General features: G+C 37.5%; 1 long non-coding RNA gene across 1 annotated transcript; it reads right to left on the bottom strand.

The window, feature by feature from the left end:
- On the bottom strand, positions 1-2,152 carry LOC121231912 (uncharacterized). Its single transcript, XR_005930065.1, has 3 exons — positions 1,482-2,152; positions 1,310-1,394; positions 1-1,097 (listed from the first exon to the last, which is right to left on the bottom strand). It is a non-coding gene; the product is annotated as an uncharacterized lncRNA (long non-coding RNA).
- Between the last annotated feature and the right edge of the window lie 14,293 nt (positions 2,153-16,445).

The following is a 16,445-nucleotide window of genomic DNA, read 5'->3' as shown; positions in this document are numbered from 1 at the left end:
TTTATGTTATATATATTTACATAATAGTAGTAATAAAAAAATACATCAATCGAGTCGTGTGGGAGAATGTGTGTTGCAGGGCGGTGGACGATGCTTGCGAGAAGGATTTTTGCGCACAACTGAATATACAGGTCTATAAACTTCCTCGTTGTCGCTGTCCTCACCAACATCGCCTTCACCCCACCCTTTTGTACATCTCCGTCTCCATCGTCGTCATCATGTCCACCTTCGTATTTATCTTCGTCTTCACCTTTGTCTCCATCATCTTCCTCTATGCTCAAGTGCAGTGTTGTCCTAACCTCCTATTGTGTATCCTCCATTCCACAGTAGACAATTGCACCGATGACCCACCCTGATAAAATAATAATGCAAACGGTGTTTATGTTACTATCGGCGTGTAACCATAAGGTACAACAAAATATAAATACATCGGTATTGATTTAGGCATCCATATTGACATTGGCGTTTGCATTAGTGTTGTCATTGATGACGGTGCATGCGTTAACATCAGCTTGACATTTGGGTCAGCATAGACATTGGTATCGGGGTGTAGAATGTGGGGGATGTCGGTGGCTCGAAATATGTACCTGCGAGAATAGAAGAACTAGATAAGTGCGGTGGTGGTGTGTCGTGCTGTGCTTGTGAAATAAATACAGGGTTAGAGAAATGAATAGGGACAAGTGGAGTGAACTGACCGGGATATTGCATAAACATAGATAACACTTCTTGGGGTAGAGCCGATGGCGAACCCGTCGTGCGACCGTATCTGGCCTTACACTACTACAAGGGTGGTCGTCGTTGCCTTTTCTAACAAAGTTGCCTACCCCTCACCTCCACCGATAGTAGATATGCTTATTGGTGACTCTAAACCACAGCAAGTACTTTAAACAGGCCTTCGTGTCAGCTAAGAAAAATGGTTCGTGGATGGGTAAGAAATCCATCCTATGATCCCAAGCCTTAATGTACTCCTTGTGCATCTCTCACCAATCCTCGTTGTTTTTCCTTCGCATGTCCACAGTGTGCAGCTCCTTTAAGTCTTGCGGTGGCGGTGGAATTCGTTGCCTCCACCCGAACTGTCGGATCACTCGGTCTGATTCCTATATTTTCATAGTCATGTATATTATCAACGGCACATTCGCATCCCACATCCCTCAATTTTTCAACACTTTCGGTGAAATGCAAGATATGATATCAGTGTTGGCATATGACATCCATTCAAATTGAAATGCACAATTGTAAATTTCATTATGTACAAAATTTAACAAATCATTGCGTAATTAATATAGGTTCGAAAGAATAAGTAACTAACCTCGACTTCCGAGCGTTGATATAATAACAACCTAATGTCTTCTAGCTCCTCAGGTAGTCCCACATAACTCGACCCATGGTTCCACCTGTAAATGCGATATGTTAGTTCAAACATATGATAAATAAAAATATTTACTGTACAAACTACGTATTTATTAATAAATGATTTTTACCTTGTCACCAACGGAAACATGTATGGGTCGTTCACTCGAGGATATAGAAATGGTCACTGTCACCAGGCCCACGACTACAGCAGTAGCAGACAACCAACGATTGACATCTTATCTGGTTTTGTGGCCCGACACAACTCTCGGTATAACGTGGCCAACACAGCTAATCCCAACTCAGTTTTTCGCATTCTTTGAAGTCTACTTTCAAGAGTTATCAGGCATTAAAATGCCCCTGATTAACTGAAGGTTGAATTCTCAAGTGTATTGTTCTTTGACGACCTTAGTTGCATCCACAATTAGCTTATCAATTTTTTTTCCAACCAATTCTTCGATATCTAAATCACCATCAAACTTGTTCGGGACCTTCCCCAAAAATGTCGTGTAGAGATCCTCTTTATCGGGAACGATCGCTACTCCCATGACAACCGACCCATTCACTGACAGACCGAGTTGTAATACCATGTCCTCCAGTATGATTGTACACTCACCACATAGAAGATGAAAAGTGTGTGTCTCGGGCCTCCATCTTTCCATCAACACGTTGATGAGTTTAGGATTAAGTTTGTTGCCGCTGAGTATACGAGACACATGCAAAAATCCCACCTCTTGCAAGTAACCACAAATTTCAGTGATCGGAGGTTTTGTCAAATTATGTATGAATGCTTCCAAAACATGATCATCTGCCTATTTATAATGACAAAAAATATTTTAATTTATAAAAAACAATTTAAATTTAACTTAATCGAAAATAACAAAAATTAATTTTTTGTCTTACCATTACTACTTGAGCGGCAAAAATGTGTTTGTCGTCGAAAGGAATTAGAGAGGTTTTCATTTGTGAAAACTTAATTCGAACGAATAAAATACGGAATAATTAAAAAAATATTTTTAACGAGAATATCATAAAATTTTGAACAAGAACTTGGGAAAATTGAGAGAGTTGATAGAGTTAGGAGATTAGAAAGAACTAAGAGAATAGAATGTGAGTGAAAAAAATTATTTTTGGGGGGTATTTATAGGTAAAAAAATTTGACCGTTGGCCCTTTTAAATTTTTTTATCGTTGCATGGCCAACGGTCATTTGAACGTTGAGGGAAAGCACGTCCAGCTTGGCGCCCATGGCCAACAGTCATTTGAATGTTGAGGGAAAGCACGTCCAGCTGGGCGCCCTTTCCTTTTCTCTCTTAAAAAATAATTAATTTCCCTAAAATAAAAAAAATCGATTTACAAGCCTAATTAAAAAAAATGACATAATTGCCTAATTTAGCCACTTTCCACATTGTTGATTGGTGTTGAACAAATTTTTATTTGAAATTTTAATTTATTTTGGTACAAGAAATTTTAATATTTTTAAAATTTTTAGAATATTTCATCGAAATTATTTATTTTTTGAAAAACCTATTACAAATTTTTTTAGAATTTATATTTGTAGAATTCTTTTCAATGTCTAGAATTTATTTTTTAGTTAAAATTTTTATTTTTTTATTTTTTATATACTTTGGAATGTTTTGCATAAAAAATATTACAAATTTTTGTAATTGTCTAAATTATAACTATTTTTTTTTCAATTTTTCAATTTTTGAATTTTTATATATTATTTTGACTTTTTAAAAATTTTATATTTATATATTTTAGAAGTTACACTTAAAAAATAAAATATTGATATTTTTTAAAAAAATTTGAAATTTTTATATGTTATATGTAATAACTTTTGTAATGTTTTTAATGATATAATATACATAATATAAAAATAAATAAAATGTGAGATGGCGTATTTTAATAACACTGCATGTCCCTTTTTTTAAATATCGTAAACTAAATTACATAATGGAATAATAGCATAAATATCAAAATCGGATAAAAAAATTAAGTAGCTAAACATAGCATTAAGCCTTTTTATATATATTATTCAATGCATCCAAAAAGTTTGGTGATTGAAGTGGGTCCCAATGCCTTATCCATTGAAGTTTAAAGTGAGTGCGCATTTTGTGCTATCTTTTTTCCACTTTTTAAGATCGCAAGCAACCAAATTGTTACTAACAGACTTTTCCAAAACGATGTCAGCAATAAGCAGTAATTACTTTTATAATTAAATAAGTAACAATAAGCACACCAATGGTGCCATGTCTTTTGGAAAAGTTTGTAGATTCCCTTCTAAATTTACTCTTGATTTATGTTCATTGTGTGTACAAATTTCTGTCACGCTCGATAGAACAATTTTTTCTCTCTGAAAGATGAAGTTCAAAGTTTAAAGTCTTAATGACCTCAAAGAAAATCATCATCAGCAAACCAGCTCGTAAGCATGCTCAAGATAATCCTGCAACTTATTCAACTTCATTGGCAAGCACCAATGTCACTTTTCATCCATATGACACTAGGCAAAAGATAAAACTCTTTTTGAGTTATTCAATCAAACTTTTTCAATGTTTAGTGACAATTCACTTTATATACTTCTTTGCCAACTCATGATTTTGAAGAAGCTTATGCTCGTTAATCAATTGCAACTCGTGGATTATCATTCTAGGAGAAAAAAAACCAATCAAAGGGTAAATGCATTCCAACATCTCCCTCAAAACCAAATTCTAAAGTAATGAATGTCATGACAACTAGCACTACAACCTTGGAAGAACAAATAGTTTCTCTTACAAAAGTCGTAGAATCTATTTTAACAAGCATAAGGGGAATGGACGATAAAATCACTTTTACGATGCCTCAAATTAAATGTCTAAGTGAAAGAAATCAAACTGTAATACCCCTTACTTATCTCGATGTATGGTATGAGTGGGAGGTGCTACAAGAGCACTTTCATACTTTAATCGAAAATTTTCTTTAATAAAAATATTCATTTAGAAATATACTAATATTCTTATAACCAAATTAATCAAGCTTAAAATAATTCAAATTGATTATAAATCATTTTGAATCATTTAATGCTTATAGGGACATATCCAAATCATAAAACGAGCATTTGAAGTTGATCGAATTAAAACAATGTCACTTGGATTGAGAAAAATAGAAATCTATTCCTAATTTAAAATTGTAAATAAAATCATAAAATCATAAAATCATATAAAAACATTTTTAAGACTCTAAAATCAACTTAAAACCATTTAGAAACTTTTTTTTGGGTGATCAGAGGTGCTCGGGGTCAAGTACGAGCTTTGAGGAGCTCAAAACGGCCAAAACAATGCAGTGGCCCTATCTAAGGGCCTAAGTATTGGTCCTAGGTCCCTATATTGTAGGTTCGAAATTTTGTCTTGTTCTAGTCTGATACTTTGAGCAAGGGTATCAAACCTAGAGGTGTTCATGGGTCGGGCCAGGCCGGGTTCAAGCTGGGCTCAACTTAAAAATCATGCCCATTTATTGGGCCCTAGCCGGGCTGGGCCTAAAAAACTGGCTAAAATTTTACCCAAGCCCGACTTGGATAAAAATATTAAAACCCGGGCCCGGCCTGGCTCGCCCGTATTAATTTTTATATTATATATATAATACATCAAAAATACTAAAAACATCAAAAATACTAAAAACATCAAAATAAATATTTCCCAACAAATTGAAAATAAATTTTAAAAAATATGTAGACCTAAATAACACTAAGATAGATGCAACTTAACAAGAAAATGCCTCTAAAATAATAAAAAAATTAACAAATGCCTTTAAAATAATAACAAAATTAACAATAAAATAAGTTTTATACAATATCCAAACAATAACAACAAAATAGTAACAACATAATAGTAAAATGGTAGCAAAATAGGGAGAAAACAACAAGAAAATAACATTCAAAAATAAAAAAAAATGCAGATTTTTTTTCTTTTAGTGAATTCGGGTCGGGCTCGGGCTAAAACTACCTTACCCGAGACCCGGCCCATTTTTAAATGGGCCTTATTTTTTTGTCTAAGCCCATTTTTCGGGCCTATATTTTTGCCTAAACCCTTCCACATTTTGGGTGGGTCTTCGAGCCGGGCCAAGTACGCCGACCCATGAACACCTCTAATCAAACCTTGAGCCTCTAAAGTTGAAATTAGGAAAAAAAAAACCACTCTAAAACATCCCCCTAATATCATTCTAATATAAATCAAAACATTATAAATAAAAAATTGAACTCATTTAAGCATGAAAACTTAGTAAGAGCACATCCATTGTTGAAATGATACATATCTTGTTTAAGAAAATTGCAAAAGAGCTTCAAGTTGTTTAAATTTACAACAACTCAACTAATCTAAGTCTTTGGATACATGCTAATATTCCAACTCAAATGGTATATAAACGCTTGAATACAACCTTAAAAGCTCAATGGGTGATGTGAGGCTCCAAACCAACATTATGACTTAACAAGTCTGAAACCTATACATTTAAAACAACTTAACGCGTGAGCTTAAAAAACTCAGTAATACACGAAGATAGTCAAACTTATCCTATTCTATTATTAATGTTGACCCCCTAAGACGAATTTTTCCAGAACTCATTAATGCTATGTTTAGCCTTTCTACGAATTCTTATCTAATCGAATCATGAGGCTCTACTTCCATGTTAATAGTATATTAATTATTCCTATTGTGGATCTTAAACATATGACTCTAATGAGCATTAGACCTTACATGTGTTCACCTTTCTAACCAAATTCATTTAACTAATTTTCGCTTGTGACCATTTTTTCTTTATGCCAGTCATACAAAATTTTGTTTATTTAATTATTGGCTTATTGATACGTCGTATTTCGATACGAAAAATTAAGTTCTTTCCGTACTTGAAGAGCTTTTTTTTTGAGCAATGCTCAAGTCTTTTTATTTCTTTTTCATACTTACATTAGAATTTACTTTAATTGCACTTTTTAGTAGGGGTGAGCGTTCGATCGAATTGAATAGAATAGAAAAATTTTGACTTAATCGAGTTTATGAATCCTATTTTATCCTCCTAACTCAATTTAAAATTTTTTTGAATCGAGTCGAGTGAGATGGAATTCAAATCGAATCGAATATTTTTGTTCGAGTTAAATTAAAAAAATGACTTTGGTCATCCCTATTTTTATGTAATCTTTTCTGAAAATATATATGTTTTAAAGTTTTTAAACATGATCATGCAAAGAAAAATTGAAGTAAACAAATGAACAAATAAAAACAACATGAGTCCAAGTAAACAACATGAACAACACAATAAGATTATAATAGAAAACATTAGCAAAAGTTCAAAATATAGCAGAAAACTACATCAGTCCAAATAACGAAACAAAAAATAAAAAGCACACAACAAAAGTCCAATAAACTAGCAACAATAATACAACAAACTGGTAACAATAACACATTAGTTCAAAACCCGTTATAGAATAGCTTCAACTTCTTCTTTTTTCTTTAAACACCATCGATAAACTTGAAATATCTAGTAAAAGTATTGAATGAGTTAGCTAAATAGTAAAAAATGTTTGCAAAAATAAATTAAATAAATATTTAACTTTATAAACTAATTCTAATTATATTACCTCTTTGATCTTCGGGTATTTTGGATAAGTCTAGCAAATTTAAAAACAAAAGTTTGAATTATAGGAATGCTTACTAATATACATAACGCAAAAGTTTATTTTATGAATCAAAATTATTATATTACCATCCTCCATGGTTTGAAGTACATCAACATAGATGTGACAGCCCAAAATTGACCCTAGTCGGGAAGTGGTTTCGGGACCGCTAAACCGAGTCACCGAAAGGTTTGAATGTGATGTTTATTGTCTAGAATATGTAATCATGAATGTGTGAAAATTTTAAGCTTCGATTTAGTCGATTGCATGTGAATTTAGTCAATAGGACTTATATGAGAAAATTTTAAAATGTGATAGGTCAATGCATGAGGACCTATTAGTGCATGTGGAAGAAAAAGGGGACTTGCATGTCAAATTCCCCCTCCCTAATATGTAGTGGCCGGCCATGCTATGGGTGGAAACATGTCACCAACATGTTGTATTAGTGATGTATGGTAAGGGAAATAAAATATTAAGCATGATAATTAAATAATGAAAGGAAGGGTGATGGAAAAATAATAATAATGGTCTCACCCCCTTGTTGCCGTGAATTGAAGAAAGAAAACAAAAAAAAGTGTTCATTCTTGAACATCCTTGGCCGAATAGAGGAAAGAAAGGAAGGGGGAAGAGCTTGAGAAAATCGGCTATGGTGGTTTGCTAGACTAAGGTATGTTTGATGTTGTCTTTGAGATGCATGCATGTTTTAAATAGCCCATGTTCAAATCTTGAATCTTGTTGATAACATGAGCAATCGGTCATGAGAAAGTGTTCAAGGAATGGTTGTTGTTCATGTTATTTGGATGAGAAATGGTGAGTTTTGTTGTTTCATGTTAAAGTTAGGTGAATGATGATAGAGGAGTGTTTGAACTATAAAAAAAAGAATCGGCTACCTTGTTATGAGCTAGGGCCGAATGTGAGTTTGGTTGTGTTTGAATATTACATGCTTGGTAGAATGGTGGATGAAGGTGCCGAATGTATGTTGGATTGATAGAGTCTCCAAATTGATTTTATGTGTGTATGCATGACCGAATATACGTGGTCACATGAGTAAGGAAATGAGTTATTTGATATGTGGTAAAAGTTAAGTACTAAATCGAAGGTTGCTAAAATTGCCATTTCTTTAGCCGAATATGTACTTGATCAATGAAGGAATTGTTGAAGAATATAGGTGAACTTGGTGAGAGTATTCGGCCTAGTGTATAAATGATATGAAGATTTTAGGAAATTGTTTTGGTTAGGTGTATGTATGATTAAGTATATTCGGCAATATACTTAAAGTGGGTACATGATATTACATTATAATTATTGAGCTTAAGTATATGGATATGTGTATATGTGGTCATATAATGACATCTTGGTTTGAAAATTTAATGATGTGTGATTGCCGGATGTGATAAATAAATTCATGTTATTGGGTTAAATATTGAATACTCTTATTTGTATTATTTAAGCTCAAGAACCTAAAGGAGAGGCGTCCAACAAGGGGAAATCGAAGGTCATCGAGTAGCCGACTCGGAATTATTTTACCCAACATAAAGTAAGTCATTAAGCATGTAGTTGGTATTATTTCAAATGGTCATAATGTGTATGTATTGATGCTGATTGGAATGAATAAATATACATATATATATGCATGTACGTATGTGATGATGAAATTGTTGAATGAAAGAAAAGAAGTAAGATGTACTGAGTTGTTGATCTCGGCACTAAACGTGCGGGATGACCATTTATGACCATGAGATTGGCGCTAAGTGCGCGGGATTAAATTGTACAGCACTAAGGGTGCGATTCGACTATGTTGCACTAAGTGTGCGAAATGAATATGATGCACTAAGTGTGCGAATTGACCATGCGGCACTAAGTGTGCGAGTTTGACTATGTAGCACTAAGTGTGCGATTTGATTACGTAGCACTAAGTGTGCGAGTTGATTATATAGCACTGAGTGTGCGGGCTCAATATACATTCGTGAATCATTATGGACACTATGTGTGCGACACTATTGAGTCGATCGCGGACAGCGGATCGGGTAAGTGTCTTGAGTACGTGGCTAATAGGTGCTATGCTTATACTTGGTGTTGAGCTCGGTAAGTTCGAACCTATGTGACAAATACACTTGAAGTCACGTACATAAAATTTATCGTAGGATGGGTGAAAGGCCGTATAGTCGTTTGATTGTAACGAAAATAAATCGATTTATGAAAATGCTTCAATGTCCTATTGATGAGTATATAGAATGTGAATGCATGAATTGATATGAAATTGAATCGACAGGTTGGAGGAACTATGGTATGGTTCGGTATGGATGGAGTAAATTGTCTCGTTCCATTTTGTTTCCTCTTGTGATAATGTTATTGATAGATGGTAGTGCATTGCTTATGACTTACTGAGTTATAAACTCACTCGATGTTTCCTTGTCACCCATTATAGGTTGCTTGGACTCATCTATTTTTGCGGGGTCGGGCCGTCATCGAAGTCATCACACCGGATAGCAAGTTTTGGTACTTTCTTCTTAGTTGGCTTAGAGGAACATTTTGGCATGTATAAGCTATTACGTTGTGTTTGAACTTTGGCATGTAAACTTTAAGCCATGCGAAAATGGCACGAATGTTCGAATGAGTTGGATCAAGGGTAGGCATGAAATGGGCCTAGTTACTTTCGTAACAGATGCTGGCAGCAGCGGTGTCATGAGATTGAAAAATCACTAAAAATAGTAGGAGTGGAATTAATTGATGAATAAATTATGTAATCGAAGCTCGATGAGTCTGTTTTCATGAGGAAGTAACGAAAATATCATATGGGCAGTGTATTAAGAGATAAGCAGATTTTTGTGGGACAGGTCCAGAACAGTTTCTGGATTCCCTGCTCCGACTTTGGAAATTTATTATAAATTAACCAGAGATAATTAGGGGTCATACCATATATGTACAGATTCCTCTCTGAGTCTAGTTTTCATAGAAACAAACGGCATCAGTATTGAAGCCCCGTGCAGGGAGATATCCAAGTCGTAATGGGCAAAGGTCAGTGTAGTCGATCCCTGCAACTTGGGAGACTTTGACTAATAAACTGTACTAATTGGCCCGACCAAAAATTCTAGAAAAAAATACATAGATGGGCACATGAGTCTAGTTTCTGGGAAAAATTACGGAACTGATTTTCGAGTTACGAAACTCAAGATATGATTTTTAAAACGACTAGTACACAGATTGGGCAGTGTCTGGAAAATAAGTTTTATAAGGGGTTAAAGTCAGTTAACACCTCGTGTTCGACTCCGATGTCGGTTTCGAGTTCGGGGTGTTACATTTGATTGGTATCAGAGCTATGGTTTAGTCGGTTCTAGGACTACCATAGCACGTATGAGTCTAGCTATACATGCCATAATGTTAATGTTTAAAAGGGTGATGACTTCTGACGGTTGAAATGTTTTTGTTTTGATTAGTAAATGGATCCCGGTGAAGAAAGAACCCTAGCGGATGACGTTGAAAGCGTAGCGGCTGCTCCTGCACAAGGGACGCCGCCTGTTGAACCTCAGTCATCTGCGAATAATCAAGGTGAGGGGGCTAAACAAGCCTTCTTTACCATGATGAATGAGTGGGTCGCGCAATATGCCCGAACCAACCCGGCTGTCCAACAATTCCCAAATTTGAATAATCCACCCCAAGAGCCTGTAATGCCATCAGTCGCTGATCCTGTGAGGCTGATTAAGCCACCTGTAGACTTGATTAGGAAGCATGGGGCCGAGGAGTTCAAGGCCATAGTAACTGATGATGCCGAAAGGGCCGAGTTCTGGCTTGATAACACCATTCGGGTGTTCGATGAATTGACATGCACACCCGATGAATGTCTAAAATGTGCTGTATCTTTGTTGCGAGACTCAGCCTACTATTGGTGGAGGACCTTGATTTCTATAGTCCCGAACGAGCGAGTAACTTGGGACTTCTTTCAAACGGAATTCTGGAAGAAATTTATTAGCCAACGGTTCATTGATCAGAAGCGTAAGGAGTTCTTGGAACTCAAGCAAGGCCGTATGACTGTATCTGAATACGAACATGAATTCGTAAGACTTAGTAGGTATGCCCGGGAGTGTGTAGCTGATGAGGTTGCTATGTGCAAATGATTTGAGGAAGGATTGAATGAAGATTTAAAGCTACTAATGGGTATTTTGGAAATAAAAGAATTCGTAACACTAGTCGAACGAGCCTGCAAGGCGGAAGAACTTGGAAAGGAGAAGAGGAAGGCTGAATTTGAAGCTAGAGATTATCGTAAAAGATCGACGGGTAAAGCTCCGTTCTCAGCTGTAAAGAAGTTCAGGGAGGACATTAATAAGTCGAGGGCGACTGCGGGAATTTCCATCAGGGCAAGACCATCGATGGGCTCCCGAGCTACTTCGGTAGCTAGTGTGGGCAATAATCGTCACGAGAAACCTGAATGTCCCCAATGTGGAAGACGACACCTAGGTGAATGTTGGGGCAAGTCTACTAACAGGGCCTGTTACGGATGCGGTTCGAAGGACCACTTCATTAGAGATTGCACGGAGCTGGATGAGAAGAATAAGATTCAAGGTGCAAGACCTAGTGGAGTGACATCTAGAGGTAGACCACCGAGAATTTTAGGAGGCAGGGGTGGTAGTCAGAGGGGGGCCTCTGATACGGCCGATCGCGCCGAGAACCGTACTCCTGCTAGAGCATATGCCATACGCGCACGAGAGGAGGCATCCTCCCCCGACGTCATCACTGGTACCTTCACTTTCTTTGATACTAATGTGATTGCATTGATTGACCCTGGTTCTACTCATTCATATGTATGCGAAACCTTAGCAACCAATAAGACTCTACCTGTTGAGTCTACTGAGCTCGTAATTCGAGTATCAAACCCTTTGGGTCAATGCGTACTTGTTGATAAAGTGTGTAAGAGATGCCCTCTAATAATCCGAGAATCCTGTTTTCTGGCCGATTTGATGCTTTTGCCGTTCGACGAGTTTGATGTTATTCTTGGTTTGGATTGGTTAACCGCGCATGATGCGGTTGTGAATTGCAAAAGCAAGACTATCGATTTGAGGTGCGCAAATAACGAAATAATCCGAGTTGAGTCTGCGGACTTAAGGGGGTTGCCAGCTGTAATATCAGCAATGTTGGCCCAGAAATATGTAAGGAAAGGGTGCGAAGCATACCTCGCGTATGTACTTGATGACAAGGAGTTAGAAAAGAAACCCGAATCGGTGCCGGTGATCTGTGAATACCCAGATGTCTTTCCTGAAGAGTTACCGGGCTTGCCACCTGTTCGGGAGGTAGAGTTTGGTATTGAGCTTGTACCTGGAACTACGCCTATTTCGATCACTCCGTATCGTATGGCACTAACCGAGTTAAAAGAGTTGAAAGCTCAGTTGCAAGAATTGACGGATAGAGGTTTCGCTCGACCGAGTTTCTCACCTTGGGGTGCACCAGTATTGTTCGTGAAAAAGAAGGACGGAACCATGAGGTTGTGCATTGACTATCGTCAACTGAATAAAGTGACGATAAAGAATAAGTATCCGTTACCGCGTATTGATGATCTGTTCGATCAATTAAAGGGAGCATCGGTGTTTTCAAAGATAGATTTGAGATCGGGTTATTATCAGTTGCGGATTTGAGATTCGGACGTACCCAAAACTGCTTTCAGAACGAGGTACGGTCACTACGAGTTCTTAGTGATGCCGTTCGGGCTCACTAATGCCCCTGCGGTGTTTATGGATTTGATGAATCGGATCTTCAGGCCGTATTTGGATCGGTTCGTAGTTGTGTTTATTGATGACATCTTGGTCTATTCAAGAGATGAGACCGAACATGCTGAGCATCTGAGGCAAGTGTTGCAAATTTTGCGGGATAAGCAGTTATATGCTAAGTTCAGTAAGTGTGAGTTCTGGTTAAGAGAGGTTAGCTTCTTGGGTCATGTGGTATCCGCATCGGGTATTCGAGTTGACCCGAGCAAAATTTCAGCCATACTTAACTGGAAGCCTCCGAGAAATGTTACCGAAGTCCGGAGCTTTCTAGGGCTCGCCGGTTATTACCGACGATTTGTCAAAGGTTTCTCGATGATAGCCACACCAATGACGAAGTTGCTTCAAAAGGATGTTAAGTTCGAATGGACGGAGAAATGTCAGAAAAGCTTTGATCAACTGAAAACTCATTTGACTGAAGCTCCAATTTTGGTGCAACCCGAATCGGGTAAAGAGTTTGTCGTTTATAGTGACGCATCCCTACTTGGGTTGGGTTGCATATTGATGCAAGAAGGTCGAGTTGTGGCCTATGCGTCGAGACAATTGAAGCCACACGAGAGAAATTATCCGACCCATGATCTCGAACTAGCCGCCATTGTGTTTGCATTGAAAATATGGCGACATTATTTGTTTGGTGAGAAGTGCCGTGTGTTTTCAGATCACAAAAGTCTCAAATATTTGATGACTCAACGAGACTTGAATCTGCGACAAAGACGTTGGCTTGAGTTGTTGAAAGATTACGAGCTTGTCATTGATTACCACCCGGGAAAGGCTAATGTGGTTGCGGACGCCTTAAGCCGGAAATCACTGTTTGCTTTGCGAGCGATGAATGTACACTTGTCTGTTCTACCTGACAATGTGTTAGTAGCTGAATTAAAAGCCAAACCATTATTGACTCATCAAATTCGTGAAGCTCAGAAAGTCGATGATGAATTGGTTGCAAAACGAGCTGAGTGTGTTCCGAACAAGGAATCGGAGTTTCAGATTGATGATGATGGTTGTTTGAGGTTTAGAAGTCGTTTGTGCGTTCCAAGGAATTCAGAACTCATTCCGATGATCCTGAACGAAGCCCATTGTAGCCGAATGTCAATTCACCCGGGGAGCACGAAAATGTACAACGACTTGAAACGTCGGTTTTGGTGGCATGGTATGAAGCGAGACATCTCCGACTTTGTTTCGAGATGTTTAATATGTCAACAAGTGAAAGCGGAACATCAAGTGCCTTCAGGGTTACTTCAGCCGATCATGATACCCGAGTGGAAATGGGACCGAGTCACAATGGACTTTGTGTCCGGACTGCCATTGTCCGCAAGTAAGAAGGATGCGATTTGGGTTGTTGTTGATAGGCTGACTAAGTCGGCTCACTTTATCCCCGTGCGTACGGATTTTTCATTGGATAAACTAGCCGAATTGTATGTCTCTCAGATTGTGAGATTACATGGAGTACCTATTTCTATCGTGTCGGATAGAGATCCGAGATTCACCTCACGATTTTGGAAGAAATTGCAAGAAGCTTTGGGTACCAAGCTGCATTTTAGCACCGCTTTTCACCCCCAAACCGATGGTCAATCCGAGCGGATAATTCAGATACTTGAGGATATGTTGAGATGTTGCATCCTCGAGTTCAGTAGTTCATGGGAACGGTATTTACCTTTGATTGAATTCGCTTACAACAACAGTTTTCAATCAAGTATTAAGATGGCACCTTATGAGGCTTTGTACGGTCGTAAATGCCGTACGCCATTGTTTTGGACCGAGCTTGGTGAAAGTAAAATTTTCGGAGTTGATTTGATTAAAGATGCCGAACAAAAAGTAAAGGTAATCCGTGAGAGTCTGAAGGTAGCCACAGATCGTCAAAAATCGTATGCGGATTTAAAGCGAAAGGACATTGAATATCAGGTGGGAGATAAAGTGTTTCTTAAAGTGTCACCTTGGAAGAAGGTACTCAGATTTGGCCGTAAAGGCAAGTTGAGCCCGAGATTCATTGGGCCGTACGAAATTTCCGAACGAGTGGGGCCGGTTGCATATAGATTGATTTTGCCCCCTGAACTTGAAAGGATGCACGATGTCTTCCATGTTTCAATGCTTCGACGTTATAGATCCGATCCGTCACATGTGATTAATCCCTCAGAAGTTGAAATTCAATCTAACTTGAGCTATGAAGAAGAACCGATTCGTATCCTAGCTCGTGAAGTGAAAGAGTTGCGAAATAAAAGGGATCCGTTGGTTAAGGTGTTGTGGCTCAAACACGGGATCGAGGAAGCAACCTGGGAACCCGAGAGCTCGATGAAAGAACGATATCCAAACCTATTTACGGGTAAGATTTTCGAGGACGAAAATTTCTTAAGTGAGGGAGAGTTGTGACAGCCCAAAATTGACCCTAGTCGGGAAGTGGTTTCGGGACCGCTAAACCGAGTCACCGAAAGGTTTGAATGTGATGTTTATTGTCTAGAATATGTAATCATGAATGTGTGAAAATTTCAAGCTTCGATTTAGTCGATTGCATGTGAATTTAGTCAATAGGACTTATATGAGAAAATTTTAAAATGTGATAGGTCAATGCATGAGGACCTATTAGTGCATGTGGAAGAAAAAGGGGACTTGCATGTCAAATTCCCCCTCCCTAATATGTAGTGGCCGGCCATGCTATGGGTGGAAACATGTCACCAACATGTTGTATTAGTGATGTATGGTAAGGGAAATAAAATATTAAGCATGATAATTAAATAATGAAAGGAAGGGTGATGGAAAAAAAAATAATAATGGTCTCACCCCCTTGTTGCCGTGAATTGAAGAAAGAAAACAAAAAAAAAAGTGTTCATTCTTGAACATCCTTGGCCGAATAGAGGAAAGAAAGGAAGGGGGAAGAGCTTGAGAAAATCGGCTATGGTGGTTTGCTAGACTAAGGTATGTTTGATGTTGTCTTTGAGATGCATGCATGTTTTAAATAGCCCATGTTCAAATCTTGAATCTTGTTGATAACATGAGCAATCGGTCATGAGAAAGTGTTCAAGGAATGGTTGTTGTTCATGTTATTTGGATGAGAAATGGTGAGTTTTGTTGTTTCATGTTAAAGTTAGGTGAATGATGATAGAGGAGTGTTTGAACTATAAAAAAAAGAATCGGCTACCTTGTTATGAGCTAGGGCCGAATGTGAGTTTGGTTGTGTTTGAATATTACATGCTTGGTAGAATGGTGGATGAAGGTGCCGAATGTATGTTGGATTGATAGAGTCTCCAAATTGATTTTATGTGTGTATGCATGACCGAATATACGTGGTCACATGAGTAAGGAAATGAGTTATTTGATATGTGGTAAAAGTTAAGTACTAAATCGAAGGTTGCTAAAATTGCCATTTCTTTAGCCGAATATGTGCTTGATCAATGAAGGAATTGTTGAAGAATATAGGTGAACTTGGTGAGAGTATTCGGCCTAGTGTATAAATGATATGAAGATTTTAGGAAATTGTTTTGGTTAGGTGTATGTATGATTAAGTATATTCGGCAATATACTTAAAGTGGGTACATGATATTACATTATAATTATTGAGCTTAAGTATATGGATATGTGTATATGTGGTCATATAATGACATCTTGGTTTGAAAATTTAATGATGTGTGATTGCCGGATGTGATAAATAAATTCATGTTATTGGGTTAAATATTGAATACTCTTATTTGTATTATTTAAGCTCAAGAAC

This window comes from Gossypium hirsutum, chromosome A07, assembly GCF_007990345.1.
Source record: "Gossypium hirsutum isolate 1008001.06 chromosome A07, Gossypium_hirsutum_v2.1, whole genome shotgun sequence".
NCBI lineage: Eukaryota > Viridiplantae > Streptophyta > Magnoliopsida > Malvales > Malvaceae > Gossypium > Gossypium hirsutum.
The sequence above is the reverse complement of the archived record's forward strand: the minus strand, read 5'-3'. Positions and strand labels throughout refer to the sequence as shown.